The sequence below is a fragment of the Tachypleus tridentatus genome, chromosome 4 (assembly GCF_004210375.1).
Source record: "Tachypleus tridentatus isolate NWPU-2018 chromosome 4, ASM421037v1, whole genome shotgun sequence".
NCBI lineage: Eukaryota > Metazoa > Arthropoda > Merostomata > Xiphosura > Limulidae > Tachypleus > Tachypleus tridentatus.
Genome location: NC_134828.1, coordinates 20049613 through 20064150, shown reverse-complemented (window position 1 = coordinate 20064150; position 14538 = coordinate 20049613). Strand labels below are relative to the sequence as shown.

Below are 14538 nucleotides of genomic sequence, written 5' to 3'. Positions count from 1 at the left end.
ATAAGGTTTCTTAATACTTACCTTCATATTTATATTCTATAAGGTTTCTTAATACTTATATCCATATTTATATTCTATAAGGTTTCTTAATACTTACCTCCATATTTATATTCTATAAGGTTTCTTAATACTTACCTCCATATTTATAATCTATAAGGTTTCTTAATACTTACCTCCATATTTATAATCTATAAGGTTTCTTAATACTTACCTCCATATTTATAATCTATAAGGTTTCTTAATACTTACCTCCATATTTATATTCTATAAGGTTTCTTAATACTTACCTTCATATTTATATTCTATAAGGTTACTTAATACTTACCTCCATATTTATATTATATAAGGTTTCTTAATACTTACCTTCATATTTATATTCTATAAGGTTTCTTAATACTTACCTCCATATTTATAATCTATAAAGTTTCTCAATACTTACCTCCATATTTATAATCTATAAGGTTTCTTAATACGTACCTCCATATTTATAATCTATAAGGTTTCTTAATACTTACCTCCATATTTATAATCTATAAGGTTTTTTAATACTTACCTCCATATTTATAATCTATAAGGTTTCTTAACACTTACCTCCATATTTATAATCTATAAGGTTTCTTAATACTTACCTCCATATTTATAATCTATAAAGTTTCTCAATACTTACCTCCATATTTATAATCTATAAGGTTTCTTAATACTTACCTCCATATTTATAATCTATAAGGTTTCTTAATACTTACCTCCATATTTATAATCTATAAGGTTACTTAATACTTACCTCCATAATTATAATCTATAAGGTTTTTTAATACTTACCTCCATATTTATAATCTATAAGGTTTCTTAATACTTACCTCCATATTTATCATCTATAAGGTTTCTTAATACTTACCTATATATTTATAATATATAAAATTTCTTAATACTTACCTCCATATTTATAATCTATAAGGTTTCTTAATACTTACCTCCATATTTATAATCTATAAGGTTTCTTTCTACTTACCTCCATATTTATAATCTATAAGGTTTCTTTCTACAAGATTCTTACCCCATGTTTGTAATCTATAAGGTTACATTCTACTGCATATTCATACTAGATTCTTACCCAATGTTTGTAATCTATAAGGTTTCATTCTACTGTATATTTATACTAGATTCTTACCCCATGTTTGTAATCTATAAGGTTTAATTTTCTACGGGATATTTATACTAGATTCTTACCCCATGTTTGTAATCTATAAAGTTCCATTCTACTGGATATTTATACTAGATTCTTACCCAATGTTTGTAATCTATAAGGTTACATTCTACTGAATATTTATAGTAGATTCTCACCCCATGTTTGTAATATATAAGGTTTCATTCTACTGTATATTTATACTAGATTCTTACCCAATGTTTGTAATCTATAAGGTTACATTCTACTGCATATTTATACTAGATTCTTACCCAATGTTTGTAACCTATAAGGTTTCATTCTACTGGATATTTATACTAGATTCTTACCCAATGTTTGTAATCTATAAAGTTTCATTCTACTGAATATTTATACTAGATTCTTACCCCATGTTTGTAATCTATAAGGTTTCATTCTACTGGATATTTATACTAGATTCTTACCCCATGTTTGTATTCTATAACGTTTCATTCTATTGGATATTTATACTAGATTCTTACCCCATGTTTGTAATCTATAAGGTTTCATTCTACTGGATATTTATACTAGATTCTTACCCCATGTTTGTAATCTATAAGGTTTCATTCTACTGGATATTTATACTAGATTCTTACCCCATGTTTGTAATCTATAAGGTTTCATTCTACTGGATATTTATACTAGATTCTTACCCCATGTTTGTATTCTATAAGGTTTCATTCTACTGGATATTTATACTAGATTCTTACCCTATGTTTGTATTCTATAAGGTTTCATTCTACTGGATATTTATACTAGATTCTCACCCCATGTTTGTAATCTATAAAGTTTCATTCTACTGGATATTTATACTAGATTCTTACCCCATGTTTGTAATCTATAAGGTTTCATTCTACTGGATATTTATACTAGATTCTTACCCCATGTTTGTAATCTATAAGGTTTCATTCTACTGGATATTTATACTAGATTCTTACCCCATGTTTGTAATCTATAAGGTTTCATTCTACTGGATATTTATACTAGATTCTTACCCCATGTTTGTATTCTATAAGGTTTCATTCTACTGGATATTTATACTAGATTCTTACCCCATGTTTGTATTCTATAAGGTTTCATTCTACTGGATATTTATACTAGATTCTTACCCCATGTTTGTAATCTATAAAGTTTCATTCTACTGGATATTTATACTAGATTCTTACCCCATGTTTGTAATCTATAAGGTTTCATTCTACTGGATATTTATACTAGATTCTTACCCCATGTTTGTATTCTATAAGGTTTCATTCTACTGGATATTTATACTAGATTCTTACCCTATGTTTGTAATCTATAAGGTTTCATTCTACTGGATATTTATACTAGATTCTTACCCCATGTTTGCAATCTATAAGGTTTAATTCTACTGAATATTTATACTAGATTCTTACCCCATGTTTGTAATCTATAAAGTTTCATTCTACTGGATATTTATACTAGATTCTTACCCCATGTTTGTAATCTATAAGGTTTCATTCTACTGGATATTTATACTAGATTCTTACCCCATGTTTGTAATCTATAAGGTTTCATTCTACTGGATATTTATACTTGATTCTTACCCCATGTTTGTATTCTATAAGGTTTCATTCTCCTGAATATTTATACTAGATTCTTACCCCATGTTTGTAATCTATAAAGTTTCATTCTACTGGATATTTATATTAGATTCTTACCCCATGTTTGTAATCTATAAAGTTTCATTCTACTGAATATTTATACTAGATTCTTACCCCATGTTTGTAATCTATAAAGTTTCATTCTACTGGATATTTATACTAGATTCTTACCCCATGTTTGTAATCTATAAGGTTTCATTCTACTGGATATTTATACTAGATTCTTACCCCATGTTTGTATTCTATAAGGTTTCATTCTACTGGATATTTATATTAGATTCTTACCCCATGTTTGTAATTTATAGGGTTCATTCTACTGAATATTTATACTAGATTCTTACCCCCATATTAGTAATCTATTCTGGTTATTCTTTACGCTACATTGAGAATTATGTATTTATGTAAGTGAATAAAACATTTACATAATTCTAAACTCTACTTAAGTTATAGGTTGTAGATTCCAAAACTGATAAATATGCCCACGAATATACAGTTGAAACATGTGGTTGGATATCGAAAGCGTAGGATGCTAATAAGTTTATTTACAGTTTCAACAATTGGTATTCTGGATGTAATATACTGGTGCTGACATCTCATAAATATTTAAATAGGTGGAATATATCCAACTTCTACAGCCTGATTGAGAAATTTTGAAATATTGTCATTGTCTATCTTATCAACCCATTAGTTACCTCACTTCTCGTTAGATCTCGCGGAAGTTTCGACAAAATTAAAGTGTTCTTTCAAAGATTTCATGTTTCTCTTTCACACAGGTATGAGTAACGTATGACATGACCGTGAGCTTACAATGTCTACACGTGCATGTCTGTGTATGATTTGATTAGCTCCACATCTAACAACCCCAAAACGAAGATATCGAATTTTGAAAAACACAAGAGTCATATACTGTAATGTTAAGAACCAAATACCATACGCCATTACAAACAGTATCACTAGAGCCATATAAAGTAGGTCTATATCAACTGTAATGTTAAGAACCAAATACCATACGCCATTACAAACAGTAACACAAGAGCCATATAAAGTAGGTCTATACTAACTGTAATGTTAAGAACCAAATACCATACGCCATTACAAACTGTAACACAAGATCCATATAAAGTAGGTCTATATTAACTGTAGTGTTGAGAACCGAGTAGATTGTATAGCTTTTATTAGCTGTAGTGATGAAATCCAAAAAGCTGTATAATTTGATAATTCCTAACGGCAGTAGTCAACCAGTGAACGTCATTATAAACTATTTTAATTTCATACAAACAGTCTTGTTATCTCATTATGCAAAGGTTGGCTTACTGCCGGTGTTTATGTGTAGCGTATGTTGAATTCAGCTTACAGAACCATAAAAATAGCCAGGTGGTTAAGGCACTCGACTCGTAATCTAAGGGTTGCGGGTTCTAATCCCCATAACTCCATAAAGTGACAGTCAATCCCACTATTCGTTGGTAAAGGAGTAGCCCATGAGTTGGCGATGGATGGTTATGACTAGCTGTCTACTACCGAACCAGGAAACCAATACTTTATTGAATACTATCATATATTATGTGAAATCAATGGAGTTAATAATTTATAAATGTAGAATATGGTGTAAGTCACGTGCAACGTGTGGCTGATAGCTACGGGTCCGAGCTCAATATATCACGTCATTCCTAATTTTTAAAACTCAGACAGAATCTCCTCAACAACGTTGTTTGTGAACAATGGTTCGTTATTTCGGCTTTGATTTACGACTTATAATTACACACTTCAGTGGATATTCAATCAGAGGAATTGTTCAGATATTCCTTAGTAAAAACAGAGTTATGCGGTCTCTATCTCTGGTTTCTTTTTTCCTAATGAAGCCAAAGTCGTCTCAGACGGTCGTTGGCTTTCTCTAAGCCTGAAACACACTGATTTTTCCACTTTAAACGGTTCATTTGCTTACCGTTTTATAAAAAATAGTTCTACGTCTTAAATTGTTCACTGAATTGAAAATCTAATTTTCTAATGGGAGAGAAAGATACTGGCCAAACGAGAACAAGTTTCGTTACTCGGTGTTTTTTGTAATTTCTTTTTATAAGAAATTGTTATAAATTGTTCATTTATAACAAGTATGTTATAAGACAAGCATGTTCATTTATAACAAGTATGTTATAAGACAAGCATGTTCATTTATAACAAGTATGTTATAAAACAAGCATGCTCATTTATGACAAGTATTCTAGACAATTGACTTTCCTTATGAACTACGTTAGAAGATATGCTTTAGGTTCTGTTTAGTTCAATGTCACTTAAAGTCGGGCTTCGATATCTCTAGTGGGCATAACACAGATGACCTATTGCGTGGCATTGTGAAATGCATATAATACAAATACGTGTGTAATATATTACTACTTGTAGTTCAATATTTTCACAAATTTATTTTTTTGCTTAAAAACGATATTTTTGTTGGTATCTATGTTACAGTATCGAATAAATATTAATTTAATTTTTTGTTACCAATCGACATCTATATTGCGCTTTCTAAGTTCTAGGAAAGAAGAAATCTTACATAAAGTCGCTATAGTAGCCTAGGAAGTGTCCGAATTTACATCTCGTGGGATTCGAACACTTGGGGGGGAGGTATGTGAATGTATCAATTTTACATTTCTATCGAGTTTCTAAGATTTGTGCCTCTATATTTGGATACTACGAGATTTCCTGATATTATAAACGTCCACGTTTCTATCTGATCCAAAGTGTTTTTATGTTGTTTTTTAAGTTAAAGGAATTTGATAAGCCTTAATAAAACTAGGTTTCTTACTGGAAACATGTTATCTGAATTAATATATACATCTCGGTAAAACATTAAAAACATACACATCCATTTTATATTTCGGGACGGCTGGTATGGTTACTAACACTTTTACTGAGAAATCAGAGAACAACGTCATCTTCAGTTTTACCGTCCAGAGATATATTTTCATTTCATGTTGGTTTCATCATGTTACGTTGCTACTGATACTTCGATAGCTGAGAATAACTGCATATATTAACAAGAGTGATCATCACAATGATGCACATTTATAATATCTGGTGTTTCTTCTACTGGTGCTCTCTGATGGTAGTCGATTGAATGAATTCACAGAACCAATTTTATTTCATTAATGTTCCTAAGCAGTGCAATAATTCTTCCTTTCTTCTTCTTAGTGGACACGTGTAGCCTGTGACTAAACGCGTCCAGACTAGAAATCTTAGGATTCACCAGGACCCGGCATGGCCAGGTGGTTAAGTCACTCGACTCGTAATCCGAGGGTCGCGTGTTCGCATCCCCTTCACACCAAAGATGCTCGCCCTTTCAGCTGTGAGAGCGTGATAATGTGACGTTAGTCCCACTATTTGTTGGTAAAATAATAGCCCAAGAGTTGATGGTGAGTGGTGATGACTACCTGCCTTCCCTCTAGTGTTACACTGTTAAATTAGGGACGGGTAGCGCAGATAGCCCTCGAGTAGCTTTGCGCGAAATTAAACACAAAACAAAACAAATCTTAGGATTCACCAGTTACAACTTATTGTTCCAAAAGCACGCTCATATTTTGGTGTATCTATTTCGGTATAAGAAGAGTCACAGTCAGATCCCACAATTCCATTAGTTAAGAGTAACTAAAGTAATGGTGGATTATTCCATTTTGAATGTCAACTCAAGATTAGATAGACAGTCCTTGTGCAGCTTTGTATGAAATTCTGAAACAGAAACAAATCGGTCCGACATACGTTGTGTATCTTTAACTTTACATGTGTTAAAATATCGTTTCTTTATTTAAGCTTTCTGTTGGTGTCTACGTAAATCAGATGCCAACTGTGTTTGTTAAAAAGAAATGCAAAAATACACTGATAAGAAAATTATACAACAACGCTGTATATGGCTAATCTCAAGAGGAACCAATAATTTCCGATGGCTAAGTAACAAAGTCCATACCCAGTTAATTCATCTCTGATTGGTGAAGTCCATTTCCAATCAATCCAACTCCTTTTGGTTAATTAGTGAATTCTATTTTCAATTAATATATCTTTCTTTTTGTTTTTGTGGCTGATTAAATAATTCCATTCCAAATTAATCAAACTCGTTTAGATAATCAGACTTGTTTCAGTAACATTAGGAAAAGCAACATTGTCTCTTACCTGTGACGGTCAGTGTTTCAGGAGCTCAGTTGGTTTGGTTTACATAAAATGGAATATTAATATTTCGATTTTCCTACTTCCTGTTATTACAGTTCCAGAACTTGAAGGATCTCTCCAGTAAAATGTTTCCTGGATTATAGTTTCTTTATATATTTCAAAAATAACTTATTTCCTTTTCTTTCTTGAATAAAACAAACAATATAATTTTCCTTCATCCGTATCATACGACACGTCCTAAACACTATCACCCATCTAGTCTGTACTGAATAACTTTCATATACAACACGTAATTTGCCCGGTCACCACACTCTCAGAGCCTCCCCGATGAAAACAGCCAAGTGTGGCTGAGTTGCTGAGTTGTATGTTATATACAACCAGCTCGTCTTCCCTCTATTGAAGACATATTTCCACGTCATTAGCCAGTCGAGTGAAACATTAAGCACGTAAATGGACACCAGAGCGTCTGTTGGTAGACGTGAACTTACGCATAAAAGAATGTATAGGCTTAAAGAAAAGATAGTTAACTTCGCTTCCTTACTTAAACTAGGCCACGTTCGCATATCATAGTTTTTTAATTAAAATTACTTTACTGAGATAGACAGCTGGTTAGGCAGATCCTATTATATACCTGTCTTTCGGCAATTTCAACATTCAACATTAATTATTCTTCGATAATTCAAAGAGTAACTTAAAAAACAAAACAAAAACTGACGAAAGTTTAATTTTCGGAAAGAACGAAAACAAGAAAATATGCTTCACAATAATAAAGTACTCTTAAATGGATTGTTCAGCGAAACATATATATTTGTTAAGATTTATTGTGCAGAGTTGTGGATATAAATCAATTTGCGTTCCACTTATGTTGACAATTCTCGTCCTTGGTGTTTTGTGAAAGCTTTTCATAAATGTTTCGGTTGTAAAAATATCTGTCTCACTTGTTCCTGTGGTAAATCACATATACTGGTAGTCAGATATCTGATAATCCCAGTATGAAGACAGTAAAGGTTTCATGACGAAAGTAAGAAAGTAAGGTGTGTTAAGTTGTGACGTCAGAACTTTCTTAAGAAAGTGAAGTGTGTTAAGTTGTGACGTCAGAACTTTCTTAAGAAAGTGAAGTGTTTTAAGTTGTGACGTCAGAACTTTATTAAGAACGTGAAGTGTGTTAATTTGTAACAACAGAACATTCTTAAGAACGTGAAATGTGTTACGTTGTGACGTCAGAACTCTCTTAAGAAAGTGAGGTGTGTCAAGTTGTGACGTCAGAACTTTCTTAAGAAAGTGAAGTGTGTTAATTTGTGACAACAGAACATTCTTAAGAACGTGATGTGTGTAAAGTTGTGACGTCATAACTTTCTTAAGAAAGTGAGGTGTGTTAAGATGTGACGTCAGAACTTTCTTAAGAACGTGAAGTGTGTTAATTTGTGACGTCAGAACTTTCTTAAGAAAGTGAGGTGTGTCAAGTTGTGACGTCAGAACTTTCTTAAGAACGTGAAGTGTGTTAATTTGTAACAACAGAACATTCTTAAGAAAGTGAGGTGTGTTAAGTTGTGACGTCAGAACATTCTTTAGAAAGTGAGGTGTGTTAAGTTGTGACTTCTTAAGAAAGTGAGGTGTGTTAAGTTGTGACGACGGAACTTTCTTAAGAAAGTGAGGTGTGTTAAGTTGTGACGTCAGAACATTCTTAAGAAAGTGAGGTATCTTAAGTTGTGACAACAGAACATTCTTAAAAATTGAGGTGTGTTAAGTTGTGACGACAGAACTTTCTTAAGAAAGTGAGGTGTGTTAAGTTGTGACGACAGAACATTCTTAAGAAAGTGAGGTGTGTTAAGTTGTGACGTCAGAACTTTCTTAAGAAAGTGAGGTGTGTTAAGTTGTGACGTCAGAACTTTCTTAAGAACGTGAAGTGTGTTAATTTGTGACGTCAGAACTTTCTTAAGAAAGTGAGGTGTGTTAAGTTGTGACGACAGAACTTTCTTAAGAAAGTGAGGTGTGTTAATTTGTAACAACAGAACATTCTTAAGAACGTGAAGTGTGTTAACTTGTGACGTCAGAACTTTCTTAAGAAAGTGAGGTGTGTCAAGTTGTGACGTCAGAACTTTCTTAAGAAAGTGAGGTGTGTTAATTTGTGACGACAGAACATTCTTAAGAAAGTGAGGTGTGTCAAGTTGTGACGTCAGAACTTTCTTAAGAACGTGAAGTGTGTTAATTTGTGACAACAGAACATTCTTAAGAAAGTGAGGTGTGTTAAGTTGTGACGTCAGAACATTCTTAAGAAAGTGAGGTGTGTTAAGTTGTGACGTCAGAACTTTCTCAAGAAAGTGAGGTGTGTTAAGTTGTGACGTCAGAACTTTCTTAAGAACGGGAAGTGTGTTAATTTGTGACGTCAGAACTTTCTTAAGAAAGTGAGGTGTGTTAAGTTGTGACGACAGAACATTCTTAAGAAAGTGAAGTGTGTTAAGTTGTGACGACAGAACTTTATTAAGAACGTAAAGTGTGTTAATTTGTAACAACAGAACATTCTTAAGAACGTGAAATGTCAGAACTTTCTTAAGAAAGTGAGGTGTGTCAAGTTGTGAAGTTGTGACGTTGTGACAGAACATTCTTAAGAACGTGAAGTGAGGTGTGAACATTCTTAAGAAAGTGAGGTGTGACGACAGAACATTCTTAAGAAAGTGAGGTGTGTTAAGTTGTGACGACGGAACTTTCTTAAGAAAGTGAGGTGTGTTAAGTTGTGACGTCAGAACATTCTTAAGAAAGAGAGGTGTGTTAAGTTGTTACGTCAGAACATTCTTAAGAAAGTGAGATGTGTTAAGTTGTGACGTCAGAACTTTCTTAAGAAAGTGACGACGGAACTTTCTTAAGAAAGTGAGGTGTGTTAAGTTGTGACGTCAGAACATTCTTAAGAAAGTGAGGTGTGTTAAGTTGTGACGTCAGAACATTCTTAAGAAAGAGAGGTTGTGACGTCAGAACTTTCTTAAGAAAGTGAGGTGTGTTAAGTTGTGACGACAGAACATTCTTAAGAAAGTGAGGTGTGTTAAGTTGTGACGACAGAACATTCTTAAGAAAGTGAGGTGTGTTAAGTTGTGACGACAGAACATTCTTAAGAAAGTGAGGTGTGTTAAGTTGTGACGACGGAACTTTCTTAAGAAAGTGAGGTGTGTTAAGTTGTGACGTCAGAACATTCTTAAGAAAGTGAGGTGTGTTAAGTTGTGACGACAGAACTTTCTTAAGAAAGTGAGGTGTGTTAAGTTGTGACGACAAAACATTCTTAAGAAAGTGAGGTGTGTTAAGTTGTGACGACAAAACATTTTTAAGAAAGTGAGGTGTGTTAAGTTGTGACGACAGAACATTCTTAAGAAAGTGAGGTGTGTTAATTTGTGACAACAGAACATTCTTAAGAACGTGAAGTGTGTTAAATGTGACGTCAGAACTTTCTTAAGAAAGTGAGATGTGTCAAGTTGTGACGTCAGAACTTTCTTAAGAAAGTGAGGTGTGTCAAGTTGTGACGTCAGAACTTTCCTACGAATGTGAAGTGACTTGTGATGGCAGGACATTATTAATAAAATATTTTTATTTGAATAATACAATTTTTCATTGAGTAAAAAAGGAGGTACTTTTTACATTTTTATTTCTCGTTGTTTCACTAAATATAGTTTGTTACCAGACTGTTAACCTCAAGCTATAACTTAAAGAGAAAATGTAAATTATTAAGGAGATCTTCCAAGACCTAAGGGTTGTATGATATCTGTACGATATAAGTTGTGATAGTATTGCTTTTAGAATACAGGTTCAGGTGGTATTAGTTTTACAGAACATGTTGTGGTGGTATTACTTTTACAGGACATGTTGTGGTGGTATGATTTTTACAGGACATGTTATGGTGGTATTACTTTTACAGATGTTGTGGTGGTATTACTTTTACAGGATAGGTTGTGGTGGTATTACTTTTACAGGACATGTTATCGTGGTATGACTTTTACAGGAAATGTTATCGTGGTATTACTTTTACAGGACGTGTTGTGGTGGTATTACTTTTACAGGATAGGTTGTGGTGGTATTACTTTTACAGGACATGTTATCGTGGTATGAATTTTACAGGACATGTTGTGGTGGTATGATTTTTACAGGACATGTTATGGTGGTATTACTTTTACAGATGTTGTGGTGGTATTACTTTTACAGGATAGGTTGTGGTGGTATTACTTTTACAGGACATGTTATCGTGGTATGACTTTTACAGGAAATGTTATCGTGGTATTACTTTTACAGGACATGTTGTGGTGGTATGAATTTTACAGGACATGTTGTGGTAATATAACCTTTACAGGATAGGTTGTGGTGGTATTACTTTTACAGGACATGTTATCGTGGTATGAATTTTACAGGACATGTTGTGGTGATATTACTTTTACAGGACTTGTGGTGGTATTACTTTTACAGGACATGTTGTGGTGGTATAACTTTTACAGGACTTGTGGTGGTATTACTTTTACAGGACATGTTGTGGTGGTATAACTTTTACAGGATAGGTTGTGGTGGTATAACTTTTACAGGACATGTTGTGGTGGTATTACTTTTACAGGACGTGTTGTGGTGGTATGACTTTTACAGGATAGGTTATGGTGGTATGACGTTTACAGGATAGATATAGTATTCCTCTGTGTTCAAAAATCAATTATGAACACAGGTTTTGGTTTGTTTTGAATTTCGCGCAAAGCTACTCGAGTTCTATCTGCGCCAGCCGTCCCTTATTTAGCAGTGTAAGACTATAGGGAAGGCAGCTAGTCATCACCACTCACCACCAACTCTTGGGTTAGTCTTTTACCAACAAATACTGAGATTGACCGTTACATAATAACGCCCACACGGCTGAAGGGGCGTGTATGTTTGGTGTGACTAGGATTCGAACCCTCGACCCTCGGATTAGGAGTCGAGTGCCTTAACCACCTGGCCATACCGGGTTCTGAGCACATGGTCTAACTTACATAATTATAATAACTTTTAGTTTGTTACAAACATCTTGATTTATTACAGATGTAAATATATCGGTCTTGGTTTACGCAGTTTTACAAGAGTATCCTAGGCAGCTACGAAGTGTTAAACACATCCTAATATAACACTAGTTGTACGCAGTGTTTATTTGGTTTCTAGTTTGTCTAATAATAAGTCGGGCATAATGGAACAAAAAGAGACTTTTCGCGATGTAAATATTTTTTGGTTAAAGACGTATTTTGTATGGTGGGTAATGGGTAAATTATAGAACGTCTTAAAAGTCGAAGAAGGTCATTAAAGCCCTGTAGATACCCTAACCAACATGTACGACACATAAAGTTATTCTATCAAATAGGTCAAAGCTCACGGACTAAACTCTGCGTTTACGGCAGTCTATATCCCTGTGATTAATGTATTGACTCGAAGCGGCACTGTCTCATAAATACTGAACACAAGGTAACAACAAAGCGTGTCATGCATGCATAACCTAAAGTTGAACGTAACTGATAGTACAACTATTATAAAGGCTAATATTTCTAAAGTACAAGATGTAATTATAAAATCATTGTAAGTAGCCGTTTCACACACTGTGAGGGAGCCACAGGTCGAGGCAGGATCTTACTGTTGTGCTTATTTCATTTTACACATCAGTGGTTTCTCTTAAGAAAAATACATATTGACAGATAATGGAGACTAGCCATTTGAAATGTCGTTATAAATGTAGGTCAGTACTAAAGCATATCTAATTACTGGCACCAGTCTAAACTCGTTAGCATCAAACGTTTCACAACAACTACTTTTATTGTAGTAGATATTGACAGCATAATAGCAATGGTTACTAGTAATTTTCTGATTTTTAATTTACGTCAAAGTATTTTCTAGTCATGCCATTTATGTATGTTTTGTTTCTTTGTTTTTGAATTTTGCGTAAAGCGACACGAGACCTGTCTACAGTAGCAGTCCCTAATTTAGCATTGTAACACTAGAGGGAAGGCAGCTTAGTCGTGAACACTAACCTCCAACTCTTGGGATACTTTTTTACCAATGAATAATGGGACTGACTGTCACTCATAACTCCAGGTGGGTTAAGGCGTTTAACTCGTAACCTGAGGGTCGCCGGTTTGAATCCCCATCGCACCAAATATGCTCGCCCTTTCAGCCGTGGGGGCGTTATAATGTTACGTTGGTAGAAGAGCAGCTCAAGAGTTGGCGGTGGGTGGTGATGACTAGTTACCTTCCCTCTAGTCTTAAACTGCTAAATTAGGAACAGCTAGCGCAGATAGCCCTCGTGTAGCTTTACGCGAAATTCTAAAACAAAACAAACAAACACTCATAATTAGCTCAGAATTGACAAACGTTTTTCTGATAGCTGTACTTAGACTAACGATGTTTCTCTCATAAATTGTCCGAGACTGATGATTTTTTCTGATAATTGCCCTGAGGCCAACAATGTTTTTTTCTCATAATTGGCCCAGAACCGATAAAGTTTTTCTAATTATTGGCTCTGGACTAATGATGTTTTTGTGATGCACTCGTGTATACTTTTATTCAATTTCGTAATAAGAATCTTTAGTGGCACTAATTTGTTAATTTCTCATGGATGACTTTCTACTCATTTTTCCATTAAAGTACAAACACAGAATTACGAAAAAAATAAGTGAAGAGAAAAATTAAGGATTATATCATCTATTTTGCAAAAAAAAACAAAACTCCTTAAGCCTAATATTCATTCACGCTTCTTAAATACAAGAAACAAAAAAGCTGTTATGATTGGTAAGTTGTTGATCACATGATACATCACGTGACTATTATTCTTACGACCAGAGACGATCGTTACAAATTAAGAACATAAGTGAACTTCATGACAAGAGTGGCAGAAACGTATGTTTGTAAGAATATCATTAAAAACAAACATTTATCAGTCAAAGCCACAGATTTTAAATTTGATACAATTCAAGTTTTTCGCTGTTTTTTTAACATTGCCGATAGATGGGGTCACGTAAAAATGGAGTAATATTTATTATTTTTGCCTCGTGTTCCCATGCAGAATTGCCCTCGTCTCATCAATATCCATGATGTTTATTTTGCCTTGGAAAGAGTTTACATATATCTAGTCTGTCTGTCACATAATTTATTAGACTGATTGTGGCCTTCAAGAAATTCTCTCTTCTTTCCGTATGAATCGTATGAATTCTACTTGTTTGTGCATTTTAAATTTTAAATTCTGCTTTGAAACTTATCTCGACATTGACGTAAGCATTTTGCGTTTGACTTAAGTACTTGTATTAAGTTATTTAAATTGTATAGACACGAAATATAGATAAAATTACAAAATGTTCCTGATTTCCGGTAAGTCTATATTTAACAGCGATGTTAACAACCTTGCATGAACTGACATGTGTAGAAATATCCGAGAAATGGAATACTTTTCTTTCTCGCTTCTGCATCACGAAATCGTGACTATTTTTTGTAAACTTTGTTTTACTAAAAAGTACCTTTCTTTACAGCATCCATTAAAAGCCGTTTCGGTTTACAAAAGCACGTAACTTATTAAAACAACAACGG

General features: G+C 33.7%; 1 protein-coding gene across 6 annotated transcripts in view; it reads right to left on the bottom strand.

The window, feature by feature from the left end:
- The window catches only part of LOC143248624 (uncharacterized), a 231661-nt gene that overhangs the window by 14760 nt on the left and 202363 nt on the right, over positions 1-14538 (bottom strand). Inside the window, exon 1 of one of the 6 annotated variants that reach the window (XM_076497123.1) lies at positions 6982-7345. The exons of the other annotated variants lie outside the window; for them this stretch is intronic. The gene's annotated coding sequence lies outside the window, so the exon portion shown is untranslated. Of the gene's footprint in view, positions 1-6981; positions 7346-14538 lie in introns of those variants that run through there. 6 annotated transcript variants of the gene reach the window in all.